The 22,636-nt window shown below is 34.3% G+C and overlaps 1 protein-coding gene across 1 annotated transcript in view; it reads right to left on the bottom strand.

The window, feature by feature from the left end:
* Positions 1-20,644, bottom strand: part of LOC115287760 (sodium channel protein type 2 subunit alpha) — a 142,088-nt gene extending 121,444 nt beyond the window's left edge. Inside the window, exon 1 of the mRNA XM_029934463.1 lies at positions 20,455-20,644. The gene's annotated coding sequence lies outside the window, so the exon portion shown is untranslated. The remainder of the gene's footprint in view (positions 1-20,454) is intronic.
* Between the last annotated feature and the right edge of the window lie 1,992 nt (positions 20,645-22,636).

A 22,636-nucleotide genomic window follows, 5' to 3' on the forward strand; every position in this document is an offset into this window, starting at 1 on the left:
ATTACCATAATAGGTCACCCCATAATTTCAATTTAAAATGATCTGCAAGAAACATAATAAAACTGTCAAAATCAGACAAGGGCAAAATACTAAAGGCAGAAAGAGAAAAGAAAAATTGTAACCTACAAAGGAACCTCCATTAGTCAACCAGCAGATTTCTCAACAAATGGGCAAAAAGAAAGCAGGATGATATATTTAAAGTGATGAAAGAAAAGAAAAAGTCAATCAAGAACTTTCAGCAAAGTTATATTTCAGTAATGAAAGAGAAACAAAGATTTTACCAGACAAACAAAAGCTGATCGTTCATCCACTAGCCCTGCCTTATAAGAAATACTGGAAGTTCTTTAATCTGAAATGAAATGCTTAATAGTAACATGAAAACATATGAAAATATACAAAACACTGGTAAATGTAAACGTATAGTCAAATTTGGAATATTCTAATACTGTAATGTGGTGGTATGTTAACTACTTAAGTATAATATAAAAGTTAAAAGACAAAGGTATTAAAAATAACTAAAGCTACTATAATTGGTTAATGAATACACATTATAAAAATATAGATTGTTACATTAAAATCATAAAAGGTGGAGTAAAAGCATAAAAGTTTTTTATGCATTTGAATTTAAGGTGTTACTAGCTTAAATAGATTGTTACAAAGATTATATTTTAGGTAAGCCTCATGGTAACCAAAAAGCAAAAACCTATGGTAGATTCACAAAAAATTAAATGGGAATCTTAACATATCAACACTATGCACTTAGCATATTGACACCAATTCACAAAGGAAATCAGAAAGAGATAAAGACACAAGGGAACTACAAAAGAGCCAGAAAACAATTAAGAAAATGGCATTAGTAAGTCCTACTTAATCATAATTACTCTAAATGTAAATGGATTAAATTCCCTGGTCAAAAGGCATAGAGTGGCTGGATAAAAACAAAAACAGACACAACAACAATAAAAACCAAAACAACAACAAAAAAATGGGACCCAACTATATGCTGCCAACAAGAGATTCATTTAGCACAAAGTGAAGGAGTGGAAAAAGATATCTATGTAAGTAGTAATCAAAAGCAGGGTTAACACTAAATTGAAGATAAAATAGACTTTAAGCCAAAAACAGTACCAAGAGTCAAAACAGGTCATTATATAATGACAAAGGGGTCAATTCACTAAGAAGATAAATAATTGTAATCAGAGCATCTGACTATATTAAGCAAATACTAATGGATCAAAAGGGAGAAATGGGCAATACAATAATAATAAAAAATTTCAATGCTTCATTTCAATGACAGATAGATCATTCAGACAGAAGTCAAAAAGAAAACAATGGAATTGAACCATACTTTAGACTAAATGGACCTAATTTAGACCATTCTATCAAACAATAACAGAATACACATTCTTCTTATGTGTATTCTCTAGACAGATTATATATTAGGCCACAAAACAAGTTTCAGCAAACTTAAGAATATTGAAGTCATACCAAGTATCCTTTCCAACCATAATGATATGACACTGGAAATCAATAACAAAATGAAAGATGGAAATTTTTCAAATATGTGGAAATTAAACAACAGACTATTGAACAATCAATGAGTCAAAAAATCTTAAAATAAATTAAAATGGAAAAACAAAACTTATGGGATGCAGCAAAAGAAGGCCTAAAAAGGGTTTAATAGTGATAAATACTTTTATTTAAATTTTTTTCAAATAAAAAAACCTAACTTTACACCTCAAGAATTAGATTTTTTTTTAAAGTACAAACTTGTACAAAAATACAAGTCCAAAGTTAAAAGAAGGGAGGAAATCACAAAGATCAGAGCAGAAATAAATAAAATTGAAACCAAAATGGTAATAGAAAAGACCAATGAAACGAAGAACTATTTTTTTTGGAAAAGATAAACAAAATTGGTAAGTCTTTTGCTAGACTAAGAAAAAAAAAGACAAGACTCAATAAATAAAATAAAAAATGAAAGAAGAGACATCATAACTGAAATACATAGAATCATAAGAAACTACTACGAATATGCCAACAAATTGGGTAACTAGAATAAATTGATAAATTTCTGGAAACATACAGCTACCAAGATTAAATCAGGAAGAAATAAAAAAATCTGAAAAAGCCAGTAACAAGTTAGGAGATTGAATCAGTAAAAAAAAATCTCCCAACAAAGTAAAACCCAAGACCAGATGGTTAAATATGAATTAATGCCAATCTTTCTCAAACTCTTCCAAAAAATTGAAGAGGAGGGAAAACTCCCAAACTCATTTGGCAAGGCTAGCATTACCCTGACACTAAAGCCAAATAAAGAAACTACAAGAAAAGAAAACCATCTCCACAAATTGGGTATAGAAGAAACATCCTTCAACATAATAAAGACCATATACAACAAACCCAAAGCTAACATCATAGTCAATGGTGACAGATTAAAAATATTTTCTCTAATCAAGCACAAGTCAAGGATGCCCATTCTCACCACTCTTACTCAATGTAACACTGGAAGTCCTACCCAGAGCTATCAGGAAATATATAGAATTTAAAAGGCATCCAAATCATAAATGAGAATGTAAAATTGTCTTTGTTTGTAAATTATATGATCTTAAGTAAAGAAAATCCTAAAGACAACAAAAAAAATGTTGGAAGTAATGTGCAAATTCAGTAAAGTTATAGAGTACAAAATCAACATACACAAATCAGCTGCAACTTTCTATACTCAAACAATAAACTATCTGAAAAAAGAAATTAAAAAAGCAATCCCATTTACAGAAGCACAGAAAAACAATAAAATACATAATGATAAATTTAACCAAGTAGGTAAAAGATTTGTATACTTAAATCACACAAGACTTTGATGAAAGAAATGAATAAGGCATAAACAAATGGAAAGATAGCTCAATGATGGGCCGAGTGAATTAATACAGCTAAAATGTCCATACTATCTAAAGCCATTTATAGATTAATTTTTTAAGATTATTTATTTTGAGTAGGGGGGACAGGAGTAGGGAAGGGATAGAGAGAGTGGGAGACACAGAATCTGAAGCAGAGTCCAGGCTCTGAGCTATCAGCACAGAAGTTGGACACTTAAGTGACTGAACCATCCAGGCACCCCAAGACATCTATAGATTAAATGCAATCTCTATCTAAATTCCAAAGGCATTTTTTATAGAAACAGAGTAAACAGTTCTAAAATTTGTATGTAATCACAGAATACCCCAAAGAGCCAAAGTAATCCTGAGAAAGAAGGATCACATCTGATTTCAAACTATACTATAAAGCTACATAGCTCAAAACAGTATGACGTGGCATAAAATGAGATGCTTAGATCACTGGAACAGAATTGAGAACCTAGAAATAAACTTGCATCTATATGGTCAATTAATATTTGACAAGGAAGTCAAGAATACTGAATGGGGAAAATAGTCTCTTCAATAAATGGTCTTGAAAAAACTGGATACTGGGGTGTCTGGGTGGCTCAGTTTGTTAAGCATCTGACTTCGGCTAAGATCATGATTTCATAGTCCGTGGGTTCAAGCCCCATGTTCCACTCTGTGCTGACAGCTCAGAGCCTGGAGCCTGCTTCAGATTCTATGTCTCCCTCTCTCTCTGCCCCTCCCCTGCTTGCTCTCTGTCTCTGTCTCTCAAAATAAAATTAAGACATAAAAATTTTTAAAAAACTGGATAATCACACACAGGAAAATCAAATTATACTCTTCTCTTATACCATGCACAAAAATTAACTTGAAATGGATTAAAGACTTAAACATAAGACCTCAAACTGTAAACTGTTAGAAGAAAACTGGGGAGAATCTTCTTAACATTGGTCTCAGCAACATTTTTTGCTACGGCATGAAAAACAGAAACAAGTAAAGCAAAAAATAGTAAGCAGAACTATAGCTACTTAAAAGCTTCTGTGCAGCAAAAGGAGCAATCAACAAAATAAAAAGGCTACCTACAGAATGGGAGAATTTTTTTTTTGAGAGACAGAGAGAGACAGCATGAGCAGGGGAGGGTCAGAGAGAGAGAGGGAGACACAGAATCCGAAACAGGCTCCAGGCTCTGAGCTAGATGTCAGCACAGAACCCTATGCGGGGCTCAAACCCATGAACCATGAGATCATGACCTGAACTGAGGCCGGACACTTAACTGAATGAGCCACCCAGGTGCCCCAAGAAAATATTTTTAAACCATATATTGAATAAGGGGTTAACATCCTAAATATGGAAAGAACTTCTACAACTCAACAACAACAACAACAACAACAACAAGCAATCTGATTTTAAAATGGGCAAAAACATGAATAGCAACTCTTCTGAAGAAGACATCCAAATGGACAAGTACATGAAAGTGCTCAACATCACTAATTATCAAGGGAATATATGGCAAAAATGATGATAAGATATTATCTTAAACCTGTTAAAATGGCTATCATCAAAAAGACAAGATATAACAAATGCAGGTGAGGATGTGGGAAAAGGAAACTCTTCAGTACTCTTGGTGGGAATATATAGTGATACAACCACTACGTAAAACAGTATGGGGGTTCCTCAAATAGCTAAAAATAGAACTACCATACAATCCAGCATTCCACCCATACAATCCACCCAACTTACCTCTGGGTGTTTATCCAAAAAGAATATTGTAAAGGTATTTACATTTCCTTGTTTATTACAGCATTATTCACAAAAGCCAAGACATGGAAATAATCTAAGTGTCCATCAATGGATGAATGGAAAAAGATGTGCTGTATATATTTTACACACACACACACACACACACACACACACACACACTCAGGAATATTAGCCACTGAAATTATTTAGAGAAAGAAGGAAATCTCTCCATTTGCAACAACATGGATGGCTTAGAGGATTGTGCTAAGTGAAATAGGTTCGACAAAAACAAATACTATATGATATAATTTACACGTGGAATCTAAGATAGCAAACTCTGAAAAATGAAGACTACAATGGTGTTACCAGGGCCTGGGGTTGGGAGTGTTGGGGGAAATGGGGAGGTTTTGGTCAAAGAGTATAAACTTTCATTTAGAAGATGCAGTAGTTCTGGGTATCATTTGATGTATAACATTGTGATTTTAATTAACAACAAAGTATTATATAGTTGGACGTCATTAAGAGAATATATTTTAAATGTTCTTACCATAAAAACAGTAATGGTAATTATGCAACATGATAGAGGCATTAGCTAACACTACGGTAGTAATCATTTTGCAAAGTATATCAAATCAACATATTATATATCTCAGAGCAGCTCGGTGGCTCAGTTGGTTAAACCTCCAACTTTGGCACAGGTCATGATCTTGTGGTTCAGGAGTTTGAGCCTCACCTTGGGCTCTGTGCTAGCAGTACAGAGCCTGCTTGGGATTCTTCTCTCTCCCTCTCTCTCTCTGCCCCTCCCCTTCCTCTCAAAATAAATAAAAATAAAATTAAAAAATATTTTAAAAAGGAATAATTAAAAATATATCTCATATCTTAAACTTATACAGTATTATGTGTCAATTATATTCCAATAAAGCTGTATAAAAATCCTGATCATATATATAAATTTAGTAAATAATATTATAACACCTGTGGTTTTAAAAGCATAAAATATAAGGTCAATTTTCCCAATTTAACTGCAAAATAAACAACACATAATTATATATTATTCACAAAGCTAAAGATTTGCTTCTAGATGTAAATAAAAACAAACATTCCCCCAAAATTTGGCATTGTAAACATTCCAGTCATCAATAAATAAGGAAGTAGAAATATCTATGATATAATCTCTAGAGAGTTGACAGCAAGGAGACTGTAGTGGTTGAGGTAGAATGGAGTCTCAGATGAAAGCCTAGCTTTATCACATTTGTAAAAATGAGACCTATACTCTCTTCAGGATTGAATTAAGAATTAAAGGAATCTACACAGAGAAAGCCCAGGACACATGTCATATGCTGGATCAATATTAAATTATGTGTATTTTCATTCTATGATTGAGTTAGAAAACATGTAAATTACCAACCTGAAACAGGAAGAAATAAAAAACTTGAACAGATCAAATACAAAGAAATTGAATCAGTAATGAGAAAAACCCTCACAATAAATAAAAGTTGGCTTCACAGCCAAATTCTACCAACCTTTTAAAGTCTTAATACCTCTTCTTGTCAGATTATTCCAAAAAAATAGAAAAGAAAGTAAAACATCTGAACTCATTCTATGAAGCCAGCATTACTCTGATACCAAAGCCAGATAAAGACTCTGTTAAAAAAAAGAACTACAGATCATCCAGTTTTTTGTTTTTTTTTTAAAGCTTATGTGCCAGCACAGGGTTAGGTGCTTCAGAGACAGACAGGAAGAAATAAATTCCTAACTTTGAGGAGCTCCCAATCCAGAACAAAGATAAATAAGCAAACAAGGTCCCTTGGGAAACATACTAAATTTTATATAAATCAGAAATAGGTTAGTAGCCAGTATTAATGATATCTTCCTGGAAGGCCAGATTTTGTAATATTAATATACATTTCACTGATACTGGCAGAAATACGGAGTGAAAAATCAGTCAGACTGTTCTAAGCATTTGTAAATGTGAATCATCTCAACAAAAAGTGAAAAGAGAAAACATGTACTTATTTGCATGCTTAAAGCTATACTTAAGTTACTAAAATTCACTCTTTTACTAAATAAATATTATTTTAGTTCTTTATGTCAGAAGACATTCTAAGCTCTTGTGACACATCAGTACACAAAAGAGATAATCATCGCTACCCATTTGGAGGTTACATTACTGACAGAGGAGATAGAAATTATATAGTAGTGTATGGGATATGAGAGAAACTACTCGAAGGTGACCCTGGAAGTTTTTAGCCTGAGGAAAGGGAAGAATGGAGTTACCCCCCTAACAAGTAAGACAAGAAATTCCAGCTGGGGGTAGAGCAGGTTGACCAGGGAGAGAGAAGTTCAGAAATTTGGTTTAGGGCATGTTAAATTTGAGATGTCTATTAAATATTCAAATCAGCAGGCCAAATAAATCAGTCAGACACATAAATCTTCAATGCAGCAGAAAACTGGAGATAAACATATTTGAAGTCATAATTATTTGTATGAGATTTAAAGCCTTGAGAATTAATGGGATCACAAAAAGCTAATGAAGATAGAGAAGAAAAGAGAATCAGGGGCTAAACCAGGGACATTCCCAATTACAAATTAGAAAGGTAGACTAAAGAGTAAAATAACTGTGAGAAAGTGAACAGTGAAACAGAAGAACCAAGATCATAGGCTGTCCTGGAATTCAAGGGAAATAAGTGTTTCAAGGGAATTCAGTAGTGCACTGTGTCTTACACTGCTGTAAGATAAAACATGATTGAGTAAGATAAAGACTCAATTTAATAGTGTGGTGGTCACCGGATTCCTATCAAGAATTGTTTTGTTTCTGTAAAATGGTAGAAATGAAAACCTGACTAAAGTGTATTTAAAAGGGAATGAGAGAGAAAAAGGGAGAGAGAGAACACAGTGAACACTTATAAGTATTTTTGCAAATAGGAGGAAAGAAATCAAGAAGTAACTGATAAAGGAAGAAAGATCATTTTAATATAGACGCAATAATAAAATGCTCGCATGGTGATACCTTAAAGAGCTGAAATTACTGAAGTAGGAGAGAGAAAAAATGTTGACGTGACACCCTTATATGGGTAAGAAGATATAGAGAAATAAGATCTGGTGCACAAAGGAATTACTTTAGGTAGAAGCAGGAATAGTTGATTTAAGGTAACAGGTGGGAAGTCAGATTATGTGGGTGTAGAACTTGGTAGGGAGGTACATGTAGTGATAAAAGTCTGAAGAGAAAACTCTCTTCTGATTGTTTCAATTTTCTTAGAGACGTAGGAAACAAAGATGTCAACGGAGAATGAAGATGAGGTATGAGGTAATGGTGATCTGAAGAGAAAAGAGAGGATGTGGAATCCGAGTCCAGGAAACTGGGGCAGTGGGAGGTCTGGGGAACTGAGGTATGATTGCTGGGCAGCATCAGGGGGCCATTGGAGGTTTGTGCTTGTGTCTAGCTGAATGGATGCAGGCATGGAGTAGGGAAGAGTTGGATATAACCAGGATGAGGATTTTGCCAGACAATTCAAAGGGGTGGAGGTATCTGGGTGGCCCAGTCAGTTGACCCTCCAACTCTTGAGGTTTGTGAGCTTGAGCCCCACATGGGGCTCTGAGTTGACAGTGTGGAACCCTTTCTCTCTGCCCCTCTCCCACTTGTGTGCACATGTGCAATAAATAAATAAATTTAAAAGGGGGGGGTAGTTAAGTGTCTATGTATGTAAGGAGAGATTATTATGAATGACCATGGAATTTAATATATTCAATAAAAGTAAAGAAGACCTTAAGTAAATGAGAGACAGTGAAAGTGTGGTAAGATCAATGCACTGGTGTCTTGGTTGAGTTAATGGATTGCTCAAATGGGGATTCAAGATGAAATGAACTGAAAAGATAGGTAGTGCAGAATGCATGAAGTAGAGATCATGGTCAGGCTAGTTATTGGCAAAGAAGATATTTAAGGTACAACCATGGATGTGAGTGTCTGAGGAAGGGTAAAGAATACAACCATTGGAGGAAAGAAATAAGAAACCTAGAGAAATAAGTTGGTAATTTCGGTTTGTGTATAGATGACTCTTCTATACACAAACCGAAATTACCAAGATTTTGGGTAGGGGGTGTCAGGCTGGAGATCATGCCGGTGAATTTAAAGCCAATTCTTATTTTTGAAGAAGATGTATATTCAAATACACAAATATTTTGCATCAATGTTTTGTCCTGGTTTTCCTTTTAAGTTTGAATAGTTTTGTGATGCTAAAAAGAAATAGAAAGAAAGAATAAAGTACACACAAAATAAAATCCCTGCAGAAAAATCTCATTTAGGATAAATATTATTAAACCATATGCAAGCAGCATGGATCTGTAATAAAAAATACCATGATATAAATTATAACATTTGTACATAAAAGAAAAAATATTATCATACACTAAACAGCAGACAATATTTTATTGGTATTTTTAATCTACAAAGGAAATGCATAATTACTATTAAATGTGAAAAATTAATAAAGGAAAATAAAGTAAAAATAAATGTCCTACATACCAGTCTTTTATATAAATTCAGAGCTCTGGAATTACCACTGTTAAAGACTTTGTACATTCATCCAAAACGATTCTAAGCATATGTAAATATATATTAATATATGTAATTGCAACAGTTTTCTTTTCCTTTTCTTCCCCACAGATGACATAACACCATACACAGTGTTACAAAATGTGCTTTTTTCAGTTCACAATATTTCTTGATCATTTTCCACACTGGTATATAATATAAAGGCCTAAAATTATTTTTAATATCTAAATAACAATCTAGATAAATATTTGTATCACAATTGATTAAACCTGCCCCTGTTAATGGATATTTAGGTCATTCCCAGGTTTTTACTATTAACAAACAATGCTGTAATGAAAGCCATGTGTGAGTGTATCTATACAACCAATTACTAGAAGCGAAAATGTTGGATCAAAAGATAAGCATCTTTTAAATGCTGATAAATACTATCAAGTTGATAAGAACTTTTCCACTTACTTTTCTCCAAAATTTTATAATGGGTTTACCTTCTGTAAAAGAAAGTTGATTACAACTATTATAATGTTGATGGTAGAAATTTGGACTAATGACTAATAATTTGTTCTATAGTCAAAATAGTAAAACTGTCAAACAGGATGTTTGACCTGCTACACAAATTCACGTGTAGGTGAAAAATAAATACATAAGAGGCTCAGAGCAACATTGTTTATAATTGTAAAAAAAAACTATCCATCATTATGGAATTATAATTTGTGATATGTTCCTATAATGGAAAGCTATACATCAGTAGAAGTTACTGAACCTGGGGACACTTGGGTGGATCAGTCGGTTGGGCGTCTGACTTCAGCTCAGGTCATGATCTTGCAGTCTGTGAGTTCAAGCCCCATGTCAGGCTCTGTGCTGACAGCTCAGAGCCTAGAACCTGCTTTGGATTCTGTGTCTCCCTCTCTCTGTCCCTCCCCTACTCATGTTCTGTCTCTGTCTCAAAAATGAATAAATGTTAAAAAAATTTTTTTAAAGTTACTGAACCTTATGTCACCATATTGAAATGATCAGTTCTCAAAAACATGTTGAGGGTAAAAAGCAAAATGTGAATAAATACTTTGAGTATAATACTGCTTATATAAAAATTTTAAACCATGTAAGACAGTGCTTCATATTATATATGTGTGCAACTTGTGTAGACTATAATTTTAAAATACAAATATAAAGATTGTGCATGAAGCTCAAAATAGCTGCTACCTGAAAAGGGAGTAATAGGAAAGGGATCAATGTTGATAGAAAAGAGTCTTCCCTGTACCGTGTCTTATCCTTTCTGAGAATCTGAACTAATAAGTTCAGATGACAAAAGAAGTTAAGATGAAATTTTTAAAAGGAACAAATACATAAAATCAAATAATAAATATACTTCCTGAAATATGAACGGTCCCATTTTGTTGCCTTGACTGCCTTAGGTAGTCTTAGGTGAGCCATGAAACCGTATGAGTAATTTTAAGTGATTTGTTCCAGAACCATCTGATTTGGTTCATGTGCGCTGGTTCTATTTCTGGCCCTTCTGCTGCTGCTCTTCAGTTGCTTTCTCGTCTAGCCTCCTGAACTGTTTAAACATTCTTGCCACATACTATCTGCTTTCTTCACTGAATCCCAAGTAACAGTTCCTACTTTATACCTTTTTTTATACTAATACATCTAACGATTAAGAATCATGTCTAGGTTTGAAGACAGAAAGTCTCATGGTTTGTTTTATGTTTCTTCTATCCACGGAAACATGTCTTTTATCAGTACTGGAATTTTCGCTCCTATTTAATCTTTACAAATATCAAATCTCTCCCATTAATTCAGTTATCTCTAGGACATCTGTTGGGTTGCCGAACATTTAAATTCTACTTGCCATATATTATTTTTAATGTTTATTTTTGAGAAAGAGAGAGAGAGAGAGAGTGTGAGCAGGGGAGGGGCAGAGGCTCCAGGCTCTGAGCTGTCAGCACGGAGCCCAATGCGGGGCTTGAACCCACAAACTGCAAGATCATGACCTGAGCTGAAATTGGAGGCTTAACTGACTGAGGCACCCAGCACCCCTTCTTATCATATTTTTTAATATCAAAAATGACATTGATATATACTTGGTAAATCCTCATATCCATCTACAGATCTTTAGTTCTTATTTTGGCTGTATCTACTCTGTTAAATTCATTCCTTCAGTTTTAAATGCTAGTTCTTGGGGCACCTGATTTTTGTCATTTTCATTTACAAATTTCTATTTGACTTCTTTTTCTCAATATTGATCTATTCTTATTTCATAGGGGTTTGTTTCTATTCCCAAATAATTTTAATCATTTTAAACAGGTTTATTTATTGCTTATTTTAGATTATTTTATTATCTCCAATTCCTGAGAAGAAATATATCATTTTGGTTATTCCTGTTGAACATTCCTTATGGAAGTTTATTTCTCATATTGTATGTAATTTTTTATTGTGAGTTTATCTTAAGTTTCTTTTTTCCTTTAAGACCTAAGATTTGAAAAAAAAATGATTTTACAAACATTTACAATGATTTAGATTTACACTGACTTAGCAGTTTTGTAACTGCTTCTGCCAAGCATTCCAAAATATCATTGGCCTGATGCTGATTTCTATGTTACTTTAGACACTGAGGAATTCCTTCCCACAGAATAGCATATGACCAGATTCTGAAGTGATCTGAGGCAGTCCTTAAGTTTTAATTCTTTCTAAGAGACTTTTTTCCTGAAAGACAGGACAGAGGCAAGTTTCTTTGAATTCCTGATTACATTTTTAAATTCTCATTTCAGTGAAGAATACAACTTCTTGAGGCTCTATGCTCTATTCCGTGCTTTTTAACTTCAATTCTCGATGTTACAAGTTAAGACTTCAGCCTTATTTATACTTGCATAGACTTTAAACCTAAACCCTCTGGGAATTTGCACTTTTTTCTAGATATTACAAACCTCCTCTACTCCTCAGATCCCTGGGTCAGCTTTCATGTTCATTATTCAGGTTTTCAGTTATAAGTTTATTTTTGATATTGAAGGCTTCTTTTTATTTATTTGGAGCTGAACTATGCATTTTAAAGCATTTTTATTGTATTTCATCTAGAGTTTCTAGATGGCAAATGAGTTCTATGTCTGTTCAATCCACCAAGTTGTTAGAATTGAACATTCCTATACGTTTTGTGCAAATTATTACTTTTATTTTAGTAGTTCTCATTTCACCTTACAATTCCTGGGGATATAAGCAGTTCTGATTCTGAGGATATAGGACTTATGCTGGAAGCCATCCATACAGATCTTTTCCTGAAACATTGTGCATAAGCTATATCAAGTGCAAAAGAGTTTCCTGTACTCTGCTTCTTTCAGCTGAGTCTAGGTTGGTAATAACAGGATGTATTTTCTAATACTGTTGTTTCTGCAAACAACTGACTTCCTTAGAAAGTCAGGCTCAAACTTCATAAAATTATGTCATTCCTGGTGATATAGCTAAAGATTCAATGAGAGTCCATAGAGATTTCCATTGCGAGATTTTAACAAGGCCAGTAACTAACTGAGCAGCTTATCTTCATGAATTTTATCTAAATTGATGGGCCATTTTACACCTAAGCACCTAAATCATGGACCATAAATTTATGTAGACTGATCAAATAGAACACACGGCATAGTCCTCTTTTGACTTTCCTCTTTTCCAACTGTTAGAAATGTGATGACCATATATCACACTTTGCCTGAGATAGTCCTGAGATACACACAGTGTTCTTGAGAAATTAACAGATTACATCCAGTTAAGATGATATGCTAAGGTCACGCTGTCTAAATAACTAGGCTCCCCAGACTTCTGGGACTGTTGATACAGGAAATAGCAAGAGTAAGTCTGGGTACTTGTCTGGCATTATCCTAGTTGCCTGACAAGTTCTGGGCCACCAATGTTGCTCAATCCAGCTGAGACACACAAAAAAGAAAGCATCCTAGCTCCTAATTCTGGGTTGATAGAGATATTATCCAGTTGGCCTCTGGCTGGCTTACTTCATGCCTTACATATTTCACCTTTTGATATCAGTTATTCAGAGAAGGGAGAGAAGATCAGTCTTCTCATAAACCTTTTATTTTTCACGATATTCCAACCAATCCACTATTCTTTATACAAAGCCTAACAGGAACTTCCTTATTTTGTGGTCATTCTCTCATACATTACCTACCAACACAAGCTGTAACAGGGCATAATTATGCAATCACATAATTGCATACTTATTTGCTAATACTACCAAGACATCCTCATGATTAATGCATATTATAATCCCAACTGATCCTAGATACCAATACAAGATTTAATAGTCCCAAGCTTTAATAATAATTCTAACAATTCAAAATAATCCTTGAGAATGACTGCTTCCTAAGATCATTTTGTTCCAGTAAAAAGTCATATTTTAGCAAGCAGAAACAAAGTTAACTAAAATTATGATATTCTTACACTCAAAAATATTTTAGCACATTCTGATATATAAAATATATCTAAATACTTTTGAATCTTAAACTATTTCTCCAGAATCTCACAAATAACCAAAGCTCCTTACATGATAGAAAAGTTTTATTATTTTTTTAAATTTAACGTTTATTTATTATTTAGAGAGAGAGTGCTACATAGTATGAGCAGGGGAGGGACAGAGAGAGACGAAGACACAGAATCTGAAGCAGGCTCCAGGCTCTGAGCTGTCAGCAAAGAGTAAGATGCAGGACTCGAACCCATGAACTACGAGATCATAACCTGACCCAAATTTGGATGTTCATCCAACTCAGAAACCCATGTGACCCCAAAAGCTTTTTTCATTATTAGCGTAATTATATTTTTTCCAAATAAATGTATTGACTCAAAAATTTAATGGAATATTACCAGGAAAAAAACTACCCTTTTGATTTGCAAAGTCTAACTCAACCTCAGCTTCCATCTACCTCTAGTTTCTTTAAACACTAATGCAATAAAGATGAATATTGTAGGGACACAAGTTAATAGCATTTGAGATTCAGTATGATTTCATATTATGTTCTTGATGCTGGTTATCTCTCCCTACATGGAAATAGTATTTCAATAGACACTACTATGTTGCTAATGGTATTCATCATTATCATCAAAATGTATATAAAATTTGAATGTTTCTTAAAATCAATATAATATGAAATTAAGTTTTGATAATTAAAGATCTTATTCATCTTCATTGGCATTATGACTTTTTTTGAGTCCTATAAAGACCTTTCACCAACATAAGAAAACCACATTTTTCATAAATCTTACTTTTATCACAGTTAAACAAAATGAGAGGCGGTCTTATGAAACTTGTATTCTATAGGTAAAAGACATGTAAAGTAACTGTTTGCAAAATCCAAATCCACAGTATTTTAAGATGCAAAATGTATATTAAGTCTCTTGAATTTTTTCCCAAATTGGTTTCCCTTTGATATAAAGTTGTTTATAACTGTCACCAGTATTTAAAAAACACTGAATAAGAGGGATTAAAAATTAATAAAGCCCAAAGTGATAAAATCAGGAGATCTTTTTTCCTAAAGGAAACATCTGAAAGTGTTTTGGAGTGGATAATGAAAGCATTTGTGATCTTTGTTAGAAAAGTTTTTCAATGGAAACTTTAAATGACCTTGATATATACCTCCTCAGATGTTTGTTTAGAGCAGAAATTTGAAAAATGCTATTCCAAGACCTGCTTTGTATTTTGTATAACCTATTATAAAATTATAATACTATAAAATAAATAATTTTCAAAGAAAATTAACAACAAATCCAAATATAGAATTTAATTCCTGTGAAAGCCTGAGCTAAGAAGTGATAACCTCGGTTTGCTGTATGATTAGCATTGCCCATGACCCTCCTACGAGTGCACAACAGCTGTTAATGGAATTACACTTGTGTTAGGGTTTCTATTTCAAATTATCAGTTATCCCATCCATACCCCCAAAAGTGTCTGCACTGCTAGTAAAGAAAAGATGGAGAAAAATAAACATCAATGTCTGAAATGGACAAGGACTAAGAGTTCCATACATGTTAATAATAACTTCAATTTCTTAATAACAACAGAATAAAAATGAACAAAGATAAAAGCTAAATTCTATCTTAATATTTTAATGTCTTGAAGTTGAAGCTAAATAAAGATGAAATCATTTATTAAGCTTAGAAGCTGAATGAGGTAGTTACCAGGATGTCTTGAGGTGATCTCCACAAAAGAAGATACGAAGGAAGAGGAGGACCCTGAGGGTGGGGGTTGCTGGGGGGGTGGGGCGAGTCTGCCTTTACAATGTTGCCCAAGGTCAACCCTGATGGAAGAGAAGTCATCCGTGTCTGTACTGCCACCCAAATACCTACTTCTGCCCTTTTCATTGACCTGCCAGGCTTGCCATATAGAGGGATAAATTCAAGTCTAGAAACGAAAAGGTGATATTTCTGTCCCACCAATTCTAAATTAAACTTCTGCATTAATCTAGACTAAGAAAGTAGCTATTTCTAAGGCTTCTTTCTGTGAAGGATGAGATTTTTAATCATACCTGTGCCTTTTTCCAGGCTTCACATTGCCATCCCCTGACATATCAGTGTAAGGGAATGCCAAGAGGAGATCTATGGAAGATGGAATTGTCAGTAGAAAAGGAGGAGGAAGATCTGGTAGGAAGATTCATAAAGGAGGTTAGTTCGCCTAAGGGAAGGAACTTTGTAATTACTTTCTTTTCTTTCTCTTCACACATATCCTTGTAAAAATACAAATGAAACAGGGAGGAAAAGCATGATGAGGTTGAATAATTAATTCTGGTGCTAGCAAACCAGCCCATCTATAATAATCAAATTAGAGAAAAGATGTGAGGAAGGAGTCATAGGCCAGAGTGATTTGGCCAAAAGCTGAGGAAAGTGGGCTACTTTTACAAGCTGGAAAAATCATGGATAAGTATAGCAGGGGAAATAGAATCAATAATACTATAATAACATTGTATGGTGACAGATGGTAACTATACTTATCATGATGAGCTCTGAGTAATGTATAGAATTGTTATATCAACTTCTTGCACACCTGAAACTAATATAACACTGTATGTTAATTATAACTAATAAAATGATCAAATTAGAGATACATAAAAGTTTAAAATAGAACCTGTTTTTAAACAGGTCATCCTGTGAGAAATAGGCAACTGAAGTATGTACTTCAAGCCTAATGTGAAAGAGTGTTAGTTTCCTATTCGAGGATTAATGAAACTAAAAATTGCTCTGTTGGAAAGTGTTTTGCTACTGAGAATTAATTATTTCTTCCAGAAAGTCCACATACCTCTCAAATAGCCTTTTTTGAAGAACCAACTGACTTAAATAGAAGAGATACTTTATCTTATAGGCAAGGTTTTAATTTCTAAGTACAGGGCACCTAAAGTGAGTTACATCAACTTTCCTTTATATCACCCTCTGTCCCTTCTTCCTATCTCAAAGAAAAATCATTCTTGAACCTTCCCTCTTTCATCGCCTGTAGGACTTCAATTTATTTTTTGTTTCTTCTTTCCTCAATTTCTCTCTATTGATTTCATATCCTTATTTTATGAAGGAGCTGAGGTTTTTCTAATGCTAACTAAAATCAAATTTCACTCCATAGTACCTTCCTGCTCAAGATAGAAAATGTTATCTCTCTTTTTGTTCAGTGGTAGATGTCTTTAAATTTAAAATTACTCTTCAGCTTTCTCATTTCCCATTTGGTCCTCAGTCTGAATCCCTGTCTCTGCAAATCTACTAAACCTCTTGTCTTTAAAATCCATCCATAACCTAATAATAATAATGGAGTACATCAGCTCCAACTCTATTCCCTTGTTAATCAACAACTTTATGAGTTTGCTAATGCTTCTGATTCTTATTTTAGTAGTCAGTTAACTTGCTTTGATTCCTAGGAAATTGTTATTCTTCCAATCTTTCCCATTACTTTCCCACAAGTAATTAATATTCTTTCTGGACTCTTTTCACTCCACCTAATCTTTTTTTTAATGTTTATTTATTTTTGAGAGAGAGCACATGAGTGGGAGAGTTGGAGGAAGTGGCGGGGGGGGGGGTGGCAAGAGTACCAAGTGAGTTTCATGCTGAGAGCAGTGAGCCCTCTGCAGGTCTTGAACTCAGGAACTGTGATATCATGACCTGAGTTGAAGTTGAAGGCTCAATCAACTGAGCCACCCAGGTGTCCCAATGTAATGTTTTTTAAAGTTAATTTATTTTGAGAGGAGGAGGGGCAGAGAGGGAGGGAGAGAGAGAATCCCAAGCAGGGGCCATGCTATCAGCACAAAGCCTGCCACAGGTCTCATTCCCACAAGCTGGGAAGTTATGACCTGAGCTGAAATCAAGAGTCAGATGCTCAACTGACTGAGCCATGCAGGTTCTCCCAATCCACCTAATCTTAAAGTTAGGCCAAAGTCATCTTCCTTTCACTTTTGTTGCCCCCTTATGTTCATTTATGTGTGATCTAACTCTTGCCACAGCTTCATATACACCCATATATTCAGCTTTCTTTCTAATCTCATATATGGACATAAAATTTTCACACTGTTTACAAAATTATTTTTACTCTCTTATAAAACATCTTTATCTTAGAGTATGCTTTATTATGCCAATTGCATATCATCAAAAGCCAAATTCATTATTTTTACTTTTCCTTCCCTGAAGGGGAGCAGACAACACGACACTCTCAGGCTTCATTCAGATTGGATTTTTTACCATTCTCTGTAATTTCCCTGCATAATGTCCTATAGTTCTCTATTGCCTTGTATTTGCCTGCCTCATCCCTTTGTGCCTAGAGTGAGCAACTTTCTACATTTATTTGTTTATAACCCACTCACTCTTTTTGATTTTTAAAGTTTATTTATTTATTTATATTTACAGAGACAGTATGCAGAGTAGGGACAGAGAAAAAGGGAGGGAGAATCCCAAGCTGGCTTCACACTTTCAGGGCAGAGCCCGACTTGGGGTTCTAACCCATGAACCATGAGATAATGACGAACTGAAATCAAGAGTCAGACGCTTAACCAACTGAGCCACTCAGGTGCTCCATATATCCCACTCACTCTTAAAGATCTAACTTAACTATCATATCCTCTTAAAATTGTCTTCTCTAGGTTCCACACTGCCCAAGGACAGAAATTTTGACTGTTACCTTATTTTGAATCTCAGGATGTAACACAGTGCCTGGCATAAGGTAAGTGTTTATATACCTGTTCTGTTTGTCTTCTCACCTGTCTTCATTCTTATTTTGATCATAATATTTTGAGTGACAGTACTATTTGTACATGTACATGTACATGCTAAATTCCAGGAAGAAAACTCTATACCTTTGTTTATGTTTTAGTCTCTACCATGGGTAGTTCTTGGTAGATATATGGAACTCAGTAAATGTTGTTTGTGGAAGTGACACATTTTATTTAATTCCTTTCCTTTCTCAAGACATTGCAAAAGTAGGGCACAGTCTGTGCTCTCAGTAAGTGAAGGAAAAAAAAAAAGGTGGGGAGAAGGCCAAAGCATGAATTGATGTTTTTGTAAGGGTAAATAGACTAATCTATATGTATAGGCCACTCTTAATTGGTAGGAGGAATAGAAATCTGAGTTAGTATGTTACCATCCATATTATTTATGGTCAAAGAATAGAATGATGTACTCCATTGAATGGGAAGGGAGAATACCAAGAAACAGAGTCTCCATAGTCATTGTTTTAGTTTTCCTGGGTGCTTTGACAAGAGCCCTGAGACAATTGAGCAGTGCATATAATATGCCATTAAATAACATAATGTGTACCTTGACAGAAACTCTATTTCATAGAATTAGCAGAAAAACACACATATAGTCAATATCAGCACACCTGGTATATGCCATTTGTATATATCCATATTAGAGGTAAGTTCTGTTACTGCTATGAAAGGCATCAGAAACTGTCAATCTGTGTTCTATCCTTGCCTCTGAATCTAATTTGGTATGTGGCTATGGGAAACTGAAACTCACAGCCGCAGTTATTTTAAAACGATGAGATAAATAAATGCTAAAAATCTGTGGTTCTAAAAATTGCCATGTGTATAGAACTATGTGGAACTTAAATCTCCTCATAGGCCTCGTATATCAAAAAATGGATTTTTTTCCTTGGTGGTTCAAACCATTCTATAAAATCATTCCCCATAGCTTGCACAACCTCTGACACAGTACAACTACCTCTTTATAGAAAAATGATGAGTAAGATAGAAATATACTGGTACACCCCCACTACCTGCCACCTCTGCCATCACCCATCACACACACACACTAAGGTACACACTCACTACTCTTCCCAAAAAGAAGAAAATGAGGCACTTAAAAACAATCTCACAAAAATAGTTTGTTTTAAAATTTCACTTAAAATTGATATAAATGACAATTAGGATTTTAAATGCAGGATTTCTAAATTGCTTTCTCCCCATGAAGTTGATAACAATAAAAAGAGGATTTAGGGAGAAATCATGAGAAGCAGCAGAGAAAGGCAAGGCTGTTGCATGCAATTTCCAGCTCCTGAGTCATTCCATCTTTTAGCACAGCTAATGCTACATGACCAAAAATACTTAAAAGGTGAGCACCTTATATAATATCAACTAGTTTAAATGGCCACAATCCTATCATCACAAATCCATCAAAATCTAAGAAAAATCCATTTTCTCAGCAATTAATTTGTTTTCAGTTTACTCCTTACATCCATACTAGGAGAGGGAGGGGGTCTGTACTATCATTCCAAGTCTATTAAAATTATTATACAAATCTTTCATGGGAGAAATGACACATATTTTTTCTAAAATGGAAAACAAACCAATAAATAATCCATACCATCATTGCCGCCAGGAATTATTCAGAAGCCCTTTGGGCTCAGAATGTTGGTGTGCCTTTGAGGCGTCTATCACAAGGCCCAGCCCTGGGCTTTGGCAAAGCCACTGCCATGTTAATCTGCTTCATTACATCTCTACAATTTGTTCACTGCATTAAGGAGCAGTATTTCCCTTGTGAGAAGAAGACCCATCCTTCACTTTGAAAGCTTTACCCTCAAAAGGTACACAGATGCAGTCACAGATGGGCCATAAAGGCCAGAAAACCAAAGAAATATTAAAATACAACATGTCAGAGTCGAATCTCATTTCAATGCAGGAAGATTTAAAGATCCAGGGCAGCTAGAATTAGAGCTTTTCGATCTTTAAGATCTAAATCCAAGCTTACAAAGCACACACCTTATTGTAATTATCATTAACACAGATAACAATTCATGGATAGATCAAAGATAGAATCATGTTGCCTTACCTGAAATAAAGGTAATTGTAAATCACAGAACAGAATCCATACATGTGGTGAATATAATAGTCTCCAATGCAGTTCTTCAGAATTTTGACTGAAGCAGAAAGTAAAATCTCACATGTGTTCCATCCTCACTGAAGAAGAAAAAACAAGAAAGGACGACCGCAGCATCCTCTCTGCTTCTGCCTTAGCTTTCTGTTCTGACGCTCACTCGATGGTACCCACTGTCTGTTAGAAAACAGCATGCTAAATTGAAAAATAAATAAATAAATAAATATAAGCCCACACCTTACATGACAGCTCCATCTTCTGGCCAAAACTGGAACCATTTTCATTCGCGATCCTTTGACACTGCCACAGTCAGCACGTTTGATTAAATAGTGTTATAAAGCACATAATTCCACTGTGTTTGAAATCAGCTACCTTAATTGTAAATTAAACATTTAGGAAGCATTAGAGTATAGATTTTTAAAATTTGTAATCCTACTTTTGTGTTTTAGTTGTTTACTTACGTTATGTATAATCTAAATGGAAGCTTTTCATAGCATTTTACAGACTTAATGTTTACCTTAAGACTTACTCAACTCAACCTGAAAAAGTAACATGTATATCCTATAAGATAATTTTAGATACCAAATTTATCTTTACTGGTACCTTTTTGTGGAGAAGTTGCTTAAGTTTTTGTTACTAGCAAAATTCTTTGTTATGTTGTCACTTTTGCTATTTGGGGTGATGCAGGCAGTGAAACTACTAAAAGGTAAACTAGAAAATCTTTAGACAACCCAAACTTTTTAATATACTTCAAAATATACAGATATCAAAGTACATGCTATATGAAATTTGATAATTGTTGTGTGTAGTTACGTTTTATAAGGATGAGAGAAAATTAAATTATTATGAGAATGAATTTGGTAAATAACATCAATTATACTGAACAAATTATGTGTTCAATGTATGTTTGTTTAAAATTATTTTTTCTATCGTCAATTATGAAGATCTGGTTCATTCTTAAATTTCTAAATAAAATGATAGACAGCCTTCTTTCCACTTTTTCACAATACCATTCAAATCTGGGGACAGGTATATGAACTAAAATTTTCCCTGCTCAAGTGTTTTGATATCCCAAAACCTTAATCATTGGTTGCGGCTGTGTTAACGCTGTCCATGGTGCTGAAAATTAATACCAGCGCTTCAAGGATTCTAGATCTTAAACTGGCCTGAAATGTTATCATTGTTATATATGATATATTTTATCTAAACATGTTTAAAGTACAAATTTTATTTATTTTATTTTAAAATATTGATAAAATATTTGATATAGACTTATTTGACATTTTATCCAGAATAAGTGTCCAAGATACAAATATCTAAATAATATTTTATCCACAGAATATGTAGTATACCTGTTGACTGGAAGCCATCATATTGATGAATCTATTTAATAAAATATGATTATCAGTCACATATTGTTTATCTTTTTTTAATATTTTATTTTATTCTTGCTGAGGTCATACTATGTAAATTGTGCACCATTAGTGCCCCATTGAATAGATGAGAATACCGAAGCCCACTCTTTATTTTTTTAAATGTTTTAATTATTTTTGAGAGAGAGAGAGTCAGCGTGAGCAACGGAGGGTCAGAGAGAGAGAGGGAGACACAGAATCCGAAAACATGCTCCAGGATCTGAGCTACCTGTCAGCACAGAGTCCGATGAGGGGCTCAAACCCAAGATCGGTGAGATCATGACCTAAGCCAAAGTCGGACACTCAACCAACGGAGTCACCCAGGCGTCCCTCTGGACAAATTATTAAAGAGTGGGCTTTTGGGGCACCTGGGTGGCTCCGTTGGTTGAGCGTCCGACTTCGGCTCAGGTCATGATCTCACCGCTCCTGGGTTTGAGCCCCACATCGGGCTCTGTGCTGACAACTCAGAGCCTGGAGCCTACTTCAGATACTGTGTCTCCCCCTCTTTCTGCCCTCCCATGCTCACACTCTTTCTCTGTTTCTCAATAATAAATGTTAACAACAAATTTTTTTTAATTTTTCCAGAGTTAATTAATAAGCACATCAGAAGAACAAATCTAGTTTTCTGAATTTTACCTTACTCTTATTTCTACAATATCATTAAGATATATTTGTATTGTTTCCAAGATACATTATTAACATTGCACAAATAAAGAGCGTAACTT

The sequence above is a fragment of the Suricata suricatta genome, chromosome 3, assembly GCF_006229205.1.
Source record: "Suricata suricatta isolate VVHF042 chromosome 3, meerkat_22Aug2017_6uvM2_HiC, whole genome shotgun sequence".
NCBI classification, from domain to species: domain Eukaryota; kingdom Metazoa; phylum Chordata; class Mammalia; order Carnivora; family Herpestidae; genus Suricata; species Suricata suricatta.